We start from the raw sequence: 18,090 nt of genomic DNA on the forward strand, positions 1-18,090 counted from the left end.
TRATGAAGTCCAGTATTCTGCTGGGTGCTAGCGAGGCGATGTGATCCCTATACGGAAACATGGCTCCAAGGGCCTTCGACCTGTCGAGAAGGCATTGGCGTCGAACCATGTCCATGAAGACCACGTCAATAAAATAAGGGAATTGGTGCTTGAGAATCGACGATTAACAGTCAAAGTTCATCGTTGAAATATCGGAAGAATCAGTGAAAACCATTTTGAAAGGTCATGCGGGCATAGGAAAAATAAAAGCACGATTGGTTCCAAAATCACTCGATTTAAAAACAAGCAGCCAGTGCTTTCCAATCACCACGATGTCGTGAAACACTCATTGGCGATGAGTCTTACATCTATGCTTTTAACCCGGAAAGACGATCAATCGGCCGAATGTCATGTCAAAAGTTAGCCGAAGCCGAAAAAAACATCAAAGCAGATCAAAAGTTTTGGTTATGTTGACATCTTCGATTATCGAGATGAAGTGCGCTCTGAACTTCTCCCGGCCGGCCAAACTGTCAACAAGGAGTACTATTCGTAAAAAGAGGCTGCAATTATGGGCCGACAACTCTTGGCTTTTGCACCACGATAATGCACCGTCACATACTGCATTAATTCTTTGCGAAATTTCGACCAAATTTTCAACCAACATCGTGTCGCAACCACCCTATTCGCCTGATTTAGCTCCGTTTTGCGTAAATTGAAGACATTAAACGTGAATCGATGCTATTCCAGAAATTGACTTTAACAACTGTTTCGAGGATTGGAAAAAGCTTTGTCACAAATGTATTTTGACCAAGGCGAATTACTTTAAGGGGGACGACATAGATTTTGAAGAATAAATGCAGAACTTTAAAATTATGAACAAAGTTTTAATATTTTTGGCTCATAGTACTATAAAGTATTTATAAGCTGTTGAAGTTTAATCAAAACATTTATTTATTAAGGGATCTATTTTACATTTTTCTAAGTCACAACAAATTATATAATATTTTAGTCAACTACACCACTGTGCTAGCCAACGATCATTGAAGCAGAGATGCAGAAATGCATAAAATTTCCAAGTCAATACTGATCTGAAAGTCTTCTATGTGTGTACATACATTATATATGTATGTATGTCTCGAACTTAAGACCGCATTTATTCCGTTTTTTGCCCGCTGTAACGTTTATTGCTTAGTTAGTGTGCGGTTTTTGCCACATTCCTGCCACCATTTGTGGCAGTTGTCTGTAACTTACTTACATCGCTTACATTTGTTCATTCACATATCCACATGTATTTGTTGTTACTTGCTGTATATTTCTTGTAAACTTTTTCACTATGTTTCCACATAACGAATCGCAAGCCAAATAGACGGACCAGTCAATAGCTCAAGCTTCAACAGCATTTCTGACTAATACGTACACAATATGTATATGCATATATCTATATATGTATATGCGCGCTTTGTTTGGTTGTCGTATGAACATTGTAGCAATTTGTTAGCAATTACTTGCCAATGATTTCGTTTGCATATATTCAATAATACGGATTAGGTTGGGCACAAAATTTGTAAATTGTTCACCTCGTTTACATGTTACGAACACTTTTTGTACGATTCAGATATTATAATAATGGATAAGTATTTTGTTGTTGGTTTATTTAAAAATACAAAACGCTTGTTTGTTCATTTAGCGCGCAATGTTAGCGAGCGCTAAACTCTATGCTAATCATTCGGTGTTCTAGAAAAGTGTAAATGTGGTAAATATTGCCTGTTTACATACCCTCATACGACATACTCACCTACATAATATATTCATATACAGTCAAATACCATAAAAGTGCTAAACTGTGATTTTTGTAAATAAAAAGTTTCACTTTTTTCTCTTTTTATTTCAATAAAATATTTTTGGCCTATATGCAAGATAGGTGGGGCTGATTTCGCGTACCGAAGATTATGTACACTCTCAAAATCGCCTCCTAAATCTCATGTTCCGAACTGTTATTGTACTATATGGAGTGAAAAGTACTTAACATAATTGTGATAGTCCAATCAGTTGAAAAACGAATAGTAATTTTATTGTGAACAGGGTACATTTGGGAGTATGACCACTGCAGCGAGTACCAAATCATGTGCAGATTAATTATTTCACAGAATTAATAAAATCATATCAACAACATATCAAGCTTGAATCTCAAGCTAATGACAAATTATTCGATTGATTTTGTTGACTATAATAAAGAAAAATCGTGAGATGTCTCTTTGATCATTTGGAGCGAATACTTCTCCAGACTGCTGAATGGCAGTGAAAGCATAACACCAGGAGATGGCGAACCCGATACCGCAATCGATGACGATGGACGTTCCATTGCCATTGCCCGACCATGAAGAAATCCGAATTACCCGTCTGAAGAACAACAAAGCGCCGGGGGCCGACGGATTGCCGGCCGAGCTATTCAAATACGGCGGCGAAGAACTGATAAGAAGCATCGTGGTAAAATATGGTTGGTCGAAAGCATGCCGGACGGTTTGAATTTAAGTGTATATAAGATTCTATCGAGCGTATTGTGTGAAAGACTAAAGTCCACCGTCAATAAACTGATTTGACCTTATCAGTATGGCTTTAGATCTGGAAAATCAACATTTGACCAGATGGATAGAAAATACCCGTAAAAAGAGAATTGGCACGCACCACCTCTTCGTCGATTTCAAAGCTGCTTTTGTTTATGCCACTATGTCTGAATTTGGTATCCCTGCAAAACTAATACTTATATGTAAACTGACGTTAAGCAATATCAAAAGCTTCGTCGGGATCGGGAAGGACTTCTTCGTACCGTTCGATGCCAAACGACGTCTCAGACAAGGCGACTCCCTATCGTGCCACTTCTTCAATCAACTGCTGGAGAAAATAATTCTAACAGGGACAATCTTCTATAAAACTGTACAGCTGCTGGCGTACGCAGATGATATTGAAACTCCTGTCATCAAACAAACAGTGGTGGACTCGACACTTGGCTCTCCCTTTACTTTTGACAGTCACATCTTTGAAGTCGTAGATAATTTCGTCTATCTTCGAACCAGTATCAACACCAACAACAACGTTAGCTTCGAAATCCAACACAGAACAACTCTTGCCAGCAGATGCTATTTTGGACTGAGTAGGCAATTGAGAAACAAAGTCCCCTCTCGACGAACAAAAAAAAAAAAACTTTACAACGTCCTGCTTCTGCGGACATGCCTTCGCTTGGAATCTCCAATTGGCGAAACCTTGCGAAAAGAAGAAACGACTGGCTCGCTGTTGTTAACTCGGCTATAACCGCGTAAGCGTAAGTAAAGAAGAAGAAGCGTCAGTTATGATTTTACGGTAAAGACGAAATTCAGCGAACTAATAATTGACTTTTAAAAACGCTGTGAAAGATTTTTCGTAATTTTTACTGAGACGTAGTTTTGCCCCAAAGGTCTATCAGAAAACAATATTTATCAAAGCACGAAGTTGATTCACTTCCATGTGGTAGAACCAATTTGACACCAATAACTTGATAACCGTTAGATAAAATGCCACCAGAGGCAAGAGAAGAAACTTCTTCTTTGTGGTGATCAAACTTTTCAGCCCATGTAGTACTGTTAAATGGACAGGACACGGACAGAAATCAATAAATTTTAATAATGCGGAATAGGAGAGAACAATTTGTTCTTCGTTTAAAAATAGGACCGTCCCGACGATTTTTTTCAACAACGATTATTTCGAAACAGAAAAATAAGAGAGATACGGAAAATACCCTGAAATAAAGAGGCAATTTCATTTTATGGATACTTCTTATATCTGCGTCTTCGGTGCATTTGGTATTTAGGAAACCACTTTCGAAACCAACTTCGGTGTTTATGTCGTTTTTTTGTACGATCGGCATTTAATAATTTTAAATTATTCTATAATTTTAATACTTAATTTTTATTTAATGCTTTTGTTTTTCAAAATATCAAAACGAGCCAATTCAGCTATATTACAGCATGTTAAGTCTCACTAAAAAACATATGGTTGTAATTCTAATAGCGTCGTTTTATAGAAATTATATAAACTTTCAGCTTGCTTGGCTTCGCTTTAATGATCAAACCTTCGATCCGTATAATATTTTCAATATCTCTTGTTTATTTGTGTTATATATCCATGTAATACATATCTGTATGCAATATTTTCTTTTCAATTGTTGCCAAATGGCATAACTCTGGAAATGTTACACAATTATAGTTGTAAAAATGCGCTAATATCCCTAATGTCACACCTTCTCATTTAAAAAGTAAAATGTAGATTTGTTTGCTAATTATAACATTTAGGTGCAAAATTAAACGGCCTGTAGTACTGCTTTTCTCTTGTACCGTATAATATAACAGTTATTTGTCTAATTAAAAACTATTAAGGCAATATAAATACGAGTATAGAGACCTAAGATTTGTTACAAATTAAAACTGTCGGAAATCATGTACGAGAAGAGAACAGGTGAATTCGTAGGAGGCACTATGCAAATCTGGCAAGTTCGTATGACTCTTTGAGCTTACCAGAACGAAAATTAAATGATTTTGAACGACATTAAAGAGAAGTTAATCAAGATTGATTACACTCCAAAGATATCAAAGACATATCGTGTAGAATGATCGGGTTCGAGAACTCCGCTTACGAGCGTAAGGTCTTGTTTTGAGGAAGAAGAAAATATTTTCAAGATATCTGAAGTTAATGAAAGTGATGTCATTATTTCGGGGGCTCATCTCCAAATATATTCTTAATTCTAGTAAATGGACATCCATTAGTTTTAAATTAAATTGAAAGTTGTCTTCGGTATTTGCTGGCAAAGCGTTGAGAATTGTAATTATGTAAGCTCAATTTTGTATATAAACCAACAACAATTTTTTAGCTTATGATTTTATGATTTTACGATGCGTTATGACAAGGTGTAAGTTCTTTAACTATCCTTTTAAGTACATATATCAAATATCTTTAAACAAATAAAAAGTGACAAAATTACTCCGGTATTACCAACATTTTTGATGATTATATGTGACCTGGTTTATTAAAAGGGAGCTAACGTGCGAAAACTAGTATATGACTTTTTGGATTCTATCACGTGAAAAAGCATCTCATCTTCCATCCGAATCAACTAAGATTTTTTGACACCTAAGCCCCCTTTCCGTAGGCCAGGTCACATATGTCCTTCAGGTAGATTTTAAGTTGCTTTTATATGATTTAGATTTTCAACAGATTATATTGAGTTTACCACGTCGGAGACCCCATAAAATATATCTTAGGTTGTCAAAAAAGTCTTGCGGTATTTTTATTGAATTTTCAATTGTTCCTAAAATTTTTTTTTATGACTCGTGCCCAGCTCTCGACCGATGCTACGGCTGCTACTATGCCGGTCTCTTTCGACCAATTCAGCGATTTTATCGCAATTTTCGACGACAATTTTCGTGGAAACCATCGTTGTGCAGTGGAAATGGAAACTGTATTGGGTCCATAAACTGCACAAATTTTATTGGCGGCTTGAGATGCATTCTTGCCTTTATCGTAGTAGTACTGTAAAATATGGCGTTTTTTCTCTTTATTTTGCTCCATGTTTGCGACGCTATAACTCACGAACGACTTAAAAGAAACGACAAATCAACACGTGTTAGCGCGTGAAATGAGCTTTCCAAAAAGGTATAGCATGACCCGATGCGACGAATAAAACTAGAACTACGCGCTCTCAGCGCAAACTAGCGAAAATACCGCAAGACTTTTTTGACAACCTAATATGTATATGTTGTATTATGGGCAGCACGACGAGCTGAGTCGATTTAGCTATGTCCGTCTGCCTAAAGATAGCCCTTCAATTTTTGAAATATCGTTCTGAAATCCTTTTTTCTTTTATCGCAAATAAGATCTTCATTGGTCGGAACCCCCGACATTGGATCACTAAACTAATAAACGATCAAGGTCCAGTTCTTGTATGGAAAACTTTTATTTTATAAGCTATCTTCTCTTCTCGAAATTTGAAATGCAATATCCGTATTATATTCGAAGAAATTATTAAGATCGGACTACTAGAGCATATAGCTGCCTTACGAAATGAAGTTCTTGAAGAGGAACTTCTCTATTTGTGAAGAATATTCTAGCTTCGGTATAACCGAAGTTAAAGTTTTTTCTAGTGCTTTATTTTTTAAGCTATACTGGAATTCAAAATATTTTATGTTAGGTTGTTCACTAAATAATTTAATTTTTTCTGTACAATTTATATTTAATTTTGTTTTTGATTTTATAAAATTGTGGTATGTTTTCATAAAATGTTTTAGCCTTTGCTGGCAAGAAACTGGTCCAAGGGGTTTTTGACGTCCTTATTTGAGGTAGAGGCCGGAACAAGCAAATGTCGAGCAAAAGGTCGAATTAACAATCCTTTGGAAATGCCTACAAATAGAAAACATAACCTGTTTTTGGTCATCCGCTTTTGAAGTGGTTTGAGCTAGTTCATACCTTTTAGATTATGATCTTTTGCGCTTTACATTCTTGTAAACTACCCGTCGCCAGTAACCATGCGCTTTAAAGCCTATACGCTTCATATCCTTATGAACGTTTACGTTAATCAAGTTTAATCTTTCAACATACCTCGAGTTGTTATTCGACGATTAGCATTGACCAACGATTTTATTTTATCCACATCGGCTTCAAGAGTCTTTGCAGGACGTAGTACTACCACAAGATCGAAATTGCCAGAAGGAAATTTCGCAACTAACTTTGGCATTGGGGTTCGATCAACACATCTTCTCCATAAACAACATATAATTGCTGTTTTCAATAGGGCACTAAAAACTATAAAAAAAAAAATAGGTTGTCAAATTTCAACCTTCCGCCTTTTCGTCCTTTGAAAGATCTTGACATAACCCACAAAACGACGCTATGCATGATTAGTTTGGATATTGCGTTCACCAGTTATAGTCGTTTAGACATGGAGTTCACTAACGTCGAAATTCGCGATATTTTAAAGTTTTTCTAAGTTAAACGGAAATCCGCTAGAGTAACGTTCCGTGAAATTAATGGTGTTTTGGGGGATGGTACACTATCACTTCGGATTGCGGAGTAATGGTTTCGACAATTCAGAGCGGGTGAAAACGACACCATGGATAAGCCAGCCGGCGGAAGACCTGTGACGACGAATACCTATCAAACCATGGAAAACATGGAGTTAGACCGGCATGTGCCATCTCGTGACATCGCCCAGAAGATGGAAGTTAGTCTCCAAACCATTTTAAACCATCTACAGAAGGCTGAATATACAAAAAAGATTGATGTTTAGGTGTCGCATGATTTGACGCAAAAAAATCTTCTGGACCGAATCAACGCCTGCGATATGCTGCTGAAACGGAACGAACTCAACCAATTTTTGAAGCGGTTGGTGACTGACGACGAAAAATGGATCACATACGACAATATCAAAACGGTCGTGGTCGAAGGCCGGTGTTTGGTAGGATTGAAAGAAAGGGAATCATCCACTATGAGCTGTTCTCATATGACTAGACGCTTAATTCTACCCTCCACTGCGAAGCAGGTGATCGACCAGAAGCGTCCAGAATTGGCCAGGAGGAAGGGTGTAGTATTTCACGAGGATAACGCCAGACCATACAATTCGTTGATGACTAGTCAGAAGCTACGGTAGCTCGGATGGCAGGTTTTATCGCATCCACCATATAGCCCGAACATAGCACCAAGTGATTACCAGCTGTTCCTGTCCATGGCGAACGCCCTTGTTTGTGTAAAGTTGACTACAAAAGAGATTTGTGAAAAGTGCTGTCCGAGTTTTTCGAAAATAAGGAGGGGTGCTTCTACGAGGGGGGTATTATGAAGTTGCCGTCTAGATGGAAACAGATTATCGAACGAAACGGCGTATATTTGAACTAAAACCGATCACTGTAACACTTTTTATAAAGTATTGAATAAAGAGCAAAAAGGCGGAAGGGAGATATTTGACAACCTAATATAAACAAGCTTTACTATATCAGTGGTTAAAATGTATTGGCTGCGAAAAAATTGAATAAGATCAACTTGTTCATAATGCAAACTTATTTTGTGAACGAAGCAATACTTAGTATTAGTTTCTTTCCGCTTTAAATTAATAATCGTCACCAAAAATACACTATTAAACAGGTTATTTATTAAAAAGTACCTTATCTGATTGCAGAAGTTCATAAAAAAGCTTTTAGCAAATGACTGACCAAAATTATTAGAAAAAATATATTAAAAGGCAGCGTTAATCATTAAAACCTCCATAAATGGTAATTCAAATATCAATCATTTAATTACCTAGAAAGCTTTTACACACTTACTAATTTTCTACGCTTATCGTTTAACCCATTTTTGTTTGTGTTCACAACCAGCAACGATTTGTATCGCAATTCAATAAAGTTTTTACGTGCATTTCAACCGAACCGCTTGTGCATTAGCCATTCGAAGTTTTGTTGTACGCCATTAATTTTGGCAACATGTTTTGGCTTATCAAAATTAAATGCTTTGCTTTGACAAAGAGTACCGGTTTGAATACTTCAATTCAAGCGGCATTTGACAAAAAGACTAAAATGGTTTTACCGATTCGCGCCATACTGTGCTACGGTACAAATCACAAATATGTTGCTGAGTGGAGTGTGGGTTTGTATCAAAGCCAGTTTGCCGACTACCGGCTGCCAACTGTCACTTTTACTCGCCACATGCCACCACATACCAAGTGCCACATATCGAAACATAACAGCGGCAAACATGTCAATTACACGTCCACATGCAGTCTCAAATCAAATTTACGGCGACGCCAAGCGAATATGTGTTACGAGCGCTGTGTGTGTACTTAAACCATATGTAAATTTACAAAGGAGAATGTACGATTCAACGACGGTCGAGTTTGCGCACACATTATCTGGTCATGTCGGCCCGACCAAAACATAGCCGTCAACGGTCAAGACAGACAGTGCGCCAGTTTGCCAGCCTCGACCGACAGGCTGTCCAGCTGCCAGGCAACTCTTTAGGTTGGCGCGCCGTTTGCAGGCGAGCGTACAAACGTTACCGGCCGTTCCGACGGGCAGGCAATTTATTTTGACTTTTACGAGTGCGTCTCGTCGTAAATTAAAACTTTTGCAAATTTAATTTGAGGTGAGTAAAAGCAACACAAACTTGAACTACAACAAGCGTAATTTGAATGTGGTCTTAACGGCCGCAATAGTTTAGCCGCATGACCATAACGCAGCCGACCAATACATTCATACACTCAACATACATACATACTATACTGACGTTCACTAAGCCAACCAATTAACCAACCGCTTAAACCCCCCAACTTGTCCGTGGTGCGTGCAGCTTGAAGATACATACTTAAAGCTGCGAGTGAAGCGGGGAAATCGAAAATGAGGCACAAAAAACGCATCTGTTAACGGACGGTAATTCAGTCGTGGTGGGTAATTAATAATTGCCTATAAAACGCTGTTTTTAAGCAATAAAAAACTGCACAAATTGTAATTGAATAAAAGTGCATAAATCTATGCGCGTATAAGTATGCAGCTGGCACACATCTATTTCGCGACTGCGCCGACGTCGGTGACACGTAGCACGAAGGACAGGGTGAGCAGCGTCCACTCAACATGGTCAGTGATTAATTTCAGCTGTTTGCCACTAGTTGTTGGGCTAAATGCACGCTACACTGCATTGAAGTGGACTGAATGAACTATTATAGGCTTGCTTGCTTATGCCAGCGGAGCTGTGAAGATTTATAATTTTGCAGCGAAAGTGTGGCACGTTGAAAGTTTGGTACGTTGCGATGTCGGCCAATGCCGAGATGTGGATTATTTATGGCCGATAAGAGTTCGAAAATTAAAATCAGCACATTGCAAGAAGTCACCGATTAAGTGGCAATAAGGCCATAAGTGTGGAATATATTTTTAGAAAGAAACTAAATCGAGTCCGAAGCCGAAATAAATTATCTTTCTGAGTTAGCTCTAATTGTGCATATATTATAAAGTTATTAGCTTAATTTAAACGATTTAATATATGTATAAGTCAATTTTTTGTTGCGGAATAGATCTTCAAAGCACTACAATAGAATTGGGGTGAAACCGCTAGGAGTCCAGCAAACAATCTCTATAAATAAGCTACCACAATACGTCAACACAGATAAGTTAAGTTACTGTACTTTTTGAAATCATTTATTATTTTAAATGCATGCATATTGAATAAATAATTTACGATTGGCCACATTTTTGTTCAGTTATTAACTCATTCAGAAAAGCGTCTTAATTATATATAAACACAATCCGCAACAGTCAGGACTGCGTAACCGGAACGGACCCGGATTTTTATCCGGTCAAGGACTGTCAGCTCTGCAGTATTTTGCTGCTACAAAATCAACAACAATTATATATAAACCATCCTCGGTTAGATCAAATAATACCGGAAACTGAATTTCTTGCTTGATACATAGAAAAATAAAAAAAAATTTATATGAGAATAAGACTTCGAAGATAGTTAATTCAAAGCGTAGAGTGATTCCAAAAGCATCTTGGTATTTAAAAACCCGAACCTAATGAGAACCTAAAAACCTTAACATAAGATACTCGGATCCTAAGCCACCATTATAGCGCATTTAACAGTCTCCTACAACCCAGAGATCAATTTACAGACAGATTCAGAAAAATCCAATTTGTTTATCGCGTTTACATTTTTTTTGTCCACACACTTTGGTAGACCGACTAGCCAAATGGCCACTTAAGTATTTTATGCAAATTTTTTGACTTTTTTGCATTACTCGAAATCGCACACTGACAGCTGTTAAGTCAAATTGTGGTTTTATGTATTTTCAAGTATATTTTAGTTTGTGGCAACGTATTTTGCTAACTAAACTGACAGTCGAGGTTAAAGTTTATTATTATTTTTGTAGCTGTCATACAAGTGTAAAATTGACATAAATACGTCGACAGAAGTACGCCGGCGGGGCAGCGGATAAAACAAGCGACAAGAGTTAGTCAGGTGGTCAGTGTGTGCAAATGCTGCTGAGAGAGGGAGGGAGAGGAGGAGCGTTGGGGTTAATGTTGATTTCAACTTAAGCGCAGTGAAAACATTGATTTGGCATTAAACACGTATTTAAATGCATGTGCTAAAATTTATGAATTTGTATATAATATAGTATATCCCAGCAGTAATAATTAATAATGGCTTGGTCCGGCAGTATACCAGATTGTTCAATAAATTTTGTCGTTTGATAAGAAAACACACACTTTATTATTCAGAATAATCTCCTTGAACATTAATACACTTGCTCCAACGATCCTCCAATCTGTGGATCCCATTACTGAAGTGAGAATCCGGATGGTCTGCCAAATACGCTTCAACAGCCGTTATGATCTCTTACTACGCACAAATTTTTTGAGTTGTGGAAAAAAGGAGTTCTGGTCGCTGGGGGCTAATCTGAAAAAGGATTTTTTCTTCTGCAAACCGCGTCTTTTTCCACGAATTTATTGCTTCAACTCTTCCAAAAGGTTGCAGTAATTTTCAGTACTAACTATTTTACCAGTTTGCAAGTAATCAACAAACAAAATTCCTCTCGAATCCCAAAAAACTGATGCCATAACCGTATTGCCCTAATTCCGGAACGAGCTCGTTTCGAAGCCGAACAACCAGGTTCGCACCACTCTTTAGCTTTTTGTTTTGATTCAGGATCATGGTGATAGACCCAAGTATCATCTATAGTGATGAGTCGACGCACAAAATCAACTTTATCCTTTTTAAAACGCTCCAAATGTTGCTGAGAAAATCGTATTTGATATGTTCCATTGTTAACGAAAGTTATCTAAAACCCAAAATTTCACTTAAGATATGGCTCACACTGCCTAATGAGATGTGTAAAGCCCCAACTGAATCTTTCTAAGTCAATCGACGAGCTTCCAAAACCTTATCCAGTATTTTGGTTATGCTTTCTGGTGTTGATGCGCTTTTTGGACGTTCTTCACGTGGATCGTCTTCAAGATGTGTACGACCACATTTAAATTAAGCAACCCATTTTTCTACTGTTCTAATTGTAGGTGAACAATCATTACAGACTTTTAAAATTTGTTCGTGAATTTCTTTTGGTGCTAAAAGTTACAAAAATAAGAATTTTATCTCTGCACGAGATTTAATTTTTTCCATTGTAAAAAAATACTGTGACACGGCGACACTAAATGACATGTAAACAAATAATGAATTGACAGATTGAAACGAAACTTCACATACGTTCATACGAATAGTTTAACAACAAAACAATCGTAAAACGCTTTCTCTTATCGAACGATAAAACTTCTTGAACAACCTGGTACCATTTAATATTCAACAAAGATGGCATCGAGGGCAATGCACCGAGTTAAACGATCTTTCAAATAGACGTAACTTTTTGGTTGCCGTTATCAAAACCTGGATAGTCTTCAGCAAGTATCAGTATCATTTGTTTTCGTAAAAAAAAAGGGTTTTTTACTTGGTAAATGCTTGCTGACTTTAGTGGGTCAGAAGAGAGGAATATGTACTATAAGTTCCTTTGAGAACTCTCCGTACTTACAGTGTAGTCCATTGTGAAAGGACACTATAAATTTCCACAGAGCTTTTCTTCTTAAAATATTTTTTTTTTTTTTTCAATTAACACTAAGAAGTAAACAACAGCCGAGTGTGTTTATTGAAATAAAATGTAGTGAGAATATGGTTAGAGTCTTTAATAATTCAATTAAAGTTTTGATAAATACTACCTAAGTACTCAAGTTTCAGGAAAATCACTCATACGGCTGAATTTTAAGAGTGGATTTCAAAAATATACAAGAGATTTGTAATTATCTGACATCCGCTATTAGAAAACTAAGTTTGTGCATACTTGGATACTTGCATAAAATATTTAATTCTCATTCGGCTAATTTTGTTGGAATGCACGAACTCGGGCTTCAAGACAAAGACCTGTCTTCTATTTTCTTTACGAATGCTTGGATCATTCGCATCGTTGATATACCTTGCTTAGACACCTTCATCTGCCAAACCAAAAATGGTTATCTTAAAAATACTTAAGTAGATTAATAGAGAATACCGACTGCTTTTAAATTACTGATGAATCTGGAAAGCTGACAGTATTCTGGTACCATGGCAACATTTATATCAAAATATTCGCCTGATACTTTTCGTACCACTCGTAAACTCTTGATTTACTACTGGGAATACATGATAAAAGCTTTAGGCTTTCTTAAATTGTAGTCTAGGTTAACATTGGCAGCGATTATCTGTCAACGTGCGACTCTCATTTGTAACCTCAGCCGACAAAATATCGCATTTCATTAAATTTGTTAACAAAGCCGACCGTTCACATACAAGAATAATTTAATATTTAAATAAGTCTGAATGCATTTGTATCCGTTGTATGTACCATAATTTCGCACACCAAACGAAAGACATTTTTATTTTTCTTTGCTAGGGGATCCTTTCATTTGTCGCAACCCGTCGTAAGCGACATTTACCGTTGCCGACACACTCGAACTGTCAAACTTCCGTTAAGCCATCCGTTATTACTAAATATATGCACATGCTTTTGATGTGAGTCTAACTAACTACTCTCTTCCGCCATTCTGTCATTCTTTTATATTGTTAGAAGGCAACTAACTAACCGCTAACTACGACTTCCTTTGCTCTGGATGAATAAATAAATTTGCCGTCGTCTGTGTCATTATTCAGCTATTATTGTTGGCATTTCCTTTCGACACTTTGCCATTTGCTGACTTTGCTTGAATATGTATATAAATATACATATACCTGGTGGCTTACTTTATTTCTTACCATTTATCATTGCTTATGCTTAAGGAATGCCACAGTGGATAGCCTTCCCTAATTTTATTACAATGTTGGGAATTTTATTTACCTGTGCTTATTTTTGCTTATGATGCTATCTGTCAAATTATATGGACATTAAAAAAATACTTATTTTTTATTATTTCTCTTTATGAAAATTGAAGATTTAAAGTTAACATGAAAACCACTTTGTACAATGTTTTGGCAAAATTGAAGAAACTAATTTTTCTCAGATTTTATATCAGGTTATTCTAAGATCGCTGAGTATGGTAACATACAAATTTGGTTTGTTTGTTATCGAACATACGTAATTACTCGGTGAAATTGCGAAGTATAAGGATGTTCAGCACAAAGTGGTCTACAAATTTTTTCCAGGTCTAAAGCCACACTGATAAAGCCAGTTTGTAACGGAGGGTGCTAATCTTTCACACAATACTTTCGATAGAACCTTATATGCGATGTTGAGAAAGCTTATCCCACGGTAGTTGGCGCAGATTGTGGGGTCTCCCGTTTTTGAGGATTGTGTATAGCACACTTAATTCCAATCGTTGGGTATGCTTTCGTCCGACCATATTCTACAAAGAAGCTGATGCATGCTCTTTATCAGTTCTTTACCGCCTTGTTTGAATGGCTCGTCCGGCAATCCATTGGCCCCCGCCGCTTTATTGCTCTTCAAAAGGGTAATTACTATACGGACTTCTTCATGGTTGGGAAATGGAACGACATCATCGATCCGGAATCGGGTTCATCTTCTTCTGGTGCTATGATTAACTGCCATTTCGCGGGCTGGAGAAGTGTTCCCTCCATAATTTCAATATGTTCTGGTCATCGGTTACTAGATCACCTCTGGGGGTTCTACAATAGTATTCTTTGGTCTTGAAGCCTTCTGTTAGTCGCCGCATATTTTCGTAGAATTTTCGAGTATTACCCCTGTGGGCCAGCTTTTAAAGCTCTTCATACTCACGCATTTCGGCCTCTCTCTTTTTATACTCAGGGTGACGAGTAGAGTTGAAATCCGGACGTCTGTCTGTTCGTCCGTGCAAGCTGTAACTTGATTAATAATTGAGATATCATTATGAAATTTGGTACACGTATTTCTTGGCTCCAAAGGAAGGTTAAGTTCGAAGAGGGGCAAAATCGAACCTATAAAGTGTCATAACTAAGCCATAAATAAAGATATTAAAGTGAAATTTGGCACAAAGGATCGCATTAGGGAGGGGCATATTCGAACGTTATTTTTTTGTACATATCTTGGAAACTACTATAGCTATGTCAACCAGACTCTACAGAGAAAGAAGAAATCGGATGATAACCTCCTCCCATACAAAGGTTATGTTGAAAATCACTAAAAGTGCGTTAACCGACTAACAAAAAACGTCAGAAACACTAAATTCCACGAAAGAAATGGCAGAAGGAAGCTACACTATTATTAATATTTTCTTACTACCCTGATAGCATGTACGAAATATGGGGGAAATCGGTTCACAACCACACCTTCTTCCAATATAACGCTATTATGAATTAAATTTGATGCCTTCTCTGTATAATATACACATTAGGAGCCAATGATGATAGCGGAATAAAACTTTACACAAATACGGTATTTGAGATGAGGTATCCCTTGTGGAAAAATTGTCGTGATCGGACTATAACTTTTCAAGGTCCCTGATATCGWACACGAAGAACTCAGTGCCTAACCTAATCTAATTTTTCCCCGAAAATATCGGTAAATCAATACAGTTAAAATAAATAAAAATATTAGTTTGTCAAAAAAGTCTTGCGGTATTTTTATGGAATTTTCAATTGTTCATAAAATTTATTTTGATGACTCATGCCCAGCTCTTGACCGATGTTACGGCTGCTACTATGCTGGTCTCTTTCGGCCAATTAAGCGACTTTATCGCAATTTTCGACGACAGGCCTTCCGGAGCGTGGCGCATCTTCGACCACCTCTACACCAGAACGAAAACGTTGAAACCATCGTTGTGCGGTGGAAATCGAAACTGTATCGGGTCCATAAACTGCACGAAATTTTATTGGCGGCTTGAGATGCATTTTTGCCTTTATCGTAGCAGTACTGTAAAATATGCCGTATTTTCTCTTTACTTTGCTCCATGTTTGCGACGCTATAACTCACGAACGACTTAAAAGAAACGACAATCAATCAAACACGTGTTAGCGCGTGAAATGAGCTTTCCAAAAAGGTATAGCATAACCCGATGCGACGAATAAAACTAGAACTACGCGTTCTCAGCGCCAACTAGCGAAAATACCGCAAGACTTTTTTTGAAAACCATACAATTCAATAATCAAAGTATACAAATTGATCTAAGCTATTTAATTTTACAGCAAAATAAAAAATTATGTAAATGTTCGGTGACACCCGAACTTAGCTCTTCCTAACTTGTTTTCACATATGTACGTTTGGTGAGGTTAGTCTGGTATGATAAGGACTAACGCATAGACCAGTTTTGGCCTTTAGCGATTATTTTCATAAAACAAATTTCTGAAAATGTTTTTCACTAACACAGTTCTACTGTCCATATCTACTTAAATATTTATCCATAGTTTGTTTTTACCGACATGGCATGCTCCGTTTTCGAATTGATTGTTGCAAAGTGTCAAAGATTTCCGCTACACAAATCCTTTCGTCTCGTTTCATGGCCCCAAATTTCTAACGCTTTTCGCATTGCAATTGCCATTGCCGTTGTTTGTGTTGTCACCTTCGCCATTGTTACTCGTACAGTTGCTGTCACCTTCGGTGCTTTTGTGTTGCCGTGCTGCCATTTTCGCTGTTGCTGTTGACAGATAACAAATTGTAGTGTTTCCTTCCTGTCGCATTTACCATTTATTACACGTGACAGCTTCCGTTTCGTGGGCGTTGTTGGTGTAATTGTTAGTTGCCGCTGCTGCCACAGTGGCAACGTATGACTGCAAATCTGCAAATGTTCGCCATACGTTATTACAACACGATTTACTATCGTTATTGTTATTGTACGTACATATGCGAGTGTGAAAATAGTTTCTACTACTGTTTGAATTCTCTTTTGCTTGTATTTTGTTGTTGCTTTTGTTGCCTCTGATATGTCCGAGCGTGCAAATATCGAACACAAACAACGGAAAAGTTACAATAACGGCGACATGTGTAAGTCATGACTTTTGTAAGAATATCTGCGCTGTTGCCAGTTGCCTGCCGGCTGTGGCCTCCTCCCTTCTTTCGATTACCGAAATCCTACCTAAAATGTTGCAACGCAGTGCAAAGCCCAGAGAATGCCGTTGAATCGCTTCGGTTTGGAAAAGTGCTTGTAAAACAGTGCTTCGTTTGTGTTTCATGGCAACCGCTGAGAATTGTGGATAAAGTGAGCTCTACCGTACAACTATAACTGTACAAATGTGCGAAAGCTGATAAACTAAAGAAAGTTATTGGTAAGCAGATTGCTTAACTGTAGTACTATTGTGAGAAATACTTGGCTACGAAAATGTTGAGCTTTTTCAAAAAAAAAGTATTCCCAACATAAGGATACTGCCAGGTTTAGCGCTGAGACGTGCGGGATGGGATAGATACCGAGAGTTGAAGAGGGAAGCGAGACGCATTTGTGGACAGAAAAAGAAAGAGGCCGAAATGCGTGAGTACGAAGAGCTTGATAAGTTGGCCGACAGGGGTAATGCTCGAAAATTCTACGAAAATATGCGGCGGCTTACAGAAGGTTTCAAGACCGGAGCATACTCTTGTAGAACACCCAAAGGTGATCTAGTCACCGATGCCCAGAACATACTTAATTATGGAGGGAGCACTTCTCCAGCCTGCTGAATGGCAGTGAACGCGAAGGCGAACCCGATTCCCCAATCGTTGACGATGGAGCAGATGTTCCATTGCCCGACCAGGAAGAAGTTCGAATAGCAACTATCCGCCTGAAGAACAACAAAGCGGCGGGGGCCGATGGATTGCCGGCCGAGCTATTTAAACAAGGCGGCGAAGAACTGATAAGGAGCATTCATCAGCTTCTTTGTATAATATGGTCGGACGAAAGCATGCCCAACGATTGGAATTTAAATGTGATATGCCCAATCCACAAAAAAGGATACCCCACAATCTGCGCTAACTATATCCGAGATAAGCGCTCTCAACATTGCATATAAAGTTCTATCGAGTGTGAAAGATTAAAGCCCACCGTCAACAAACTGATTGGACCTTATCAGTGTGGCTTCAGACCTGGAAAATCAACAACCGACCAGATATTCACCATGCGGCAAATCTTGGAAAAG

This window comes from Bactrocera latifrons, unplaced genomic scaffold (assembly GCF_001853355.1).
Source record: "Bactrocera latifrons isolate USDA-ARS-PBARC rearing strain unplaced genomic scaffold, ASM185335v1 scaffold_30, whole genome shotgun sequence".
Taxonomy (NCBI): Eukaryota; Metazoa; Arthropoda; class Insecta; order Diptera; family Tephritidae; genus Bactrocera; species Bactrocera latifrons.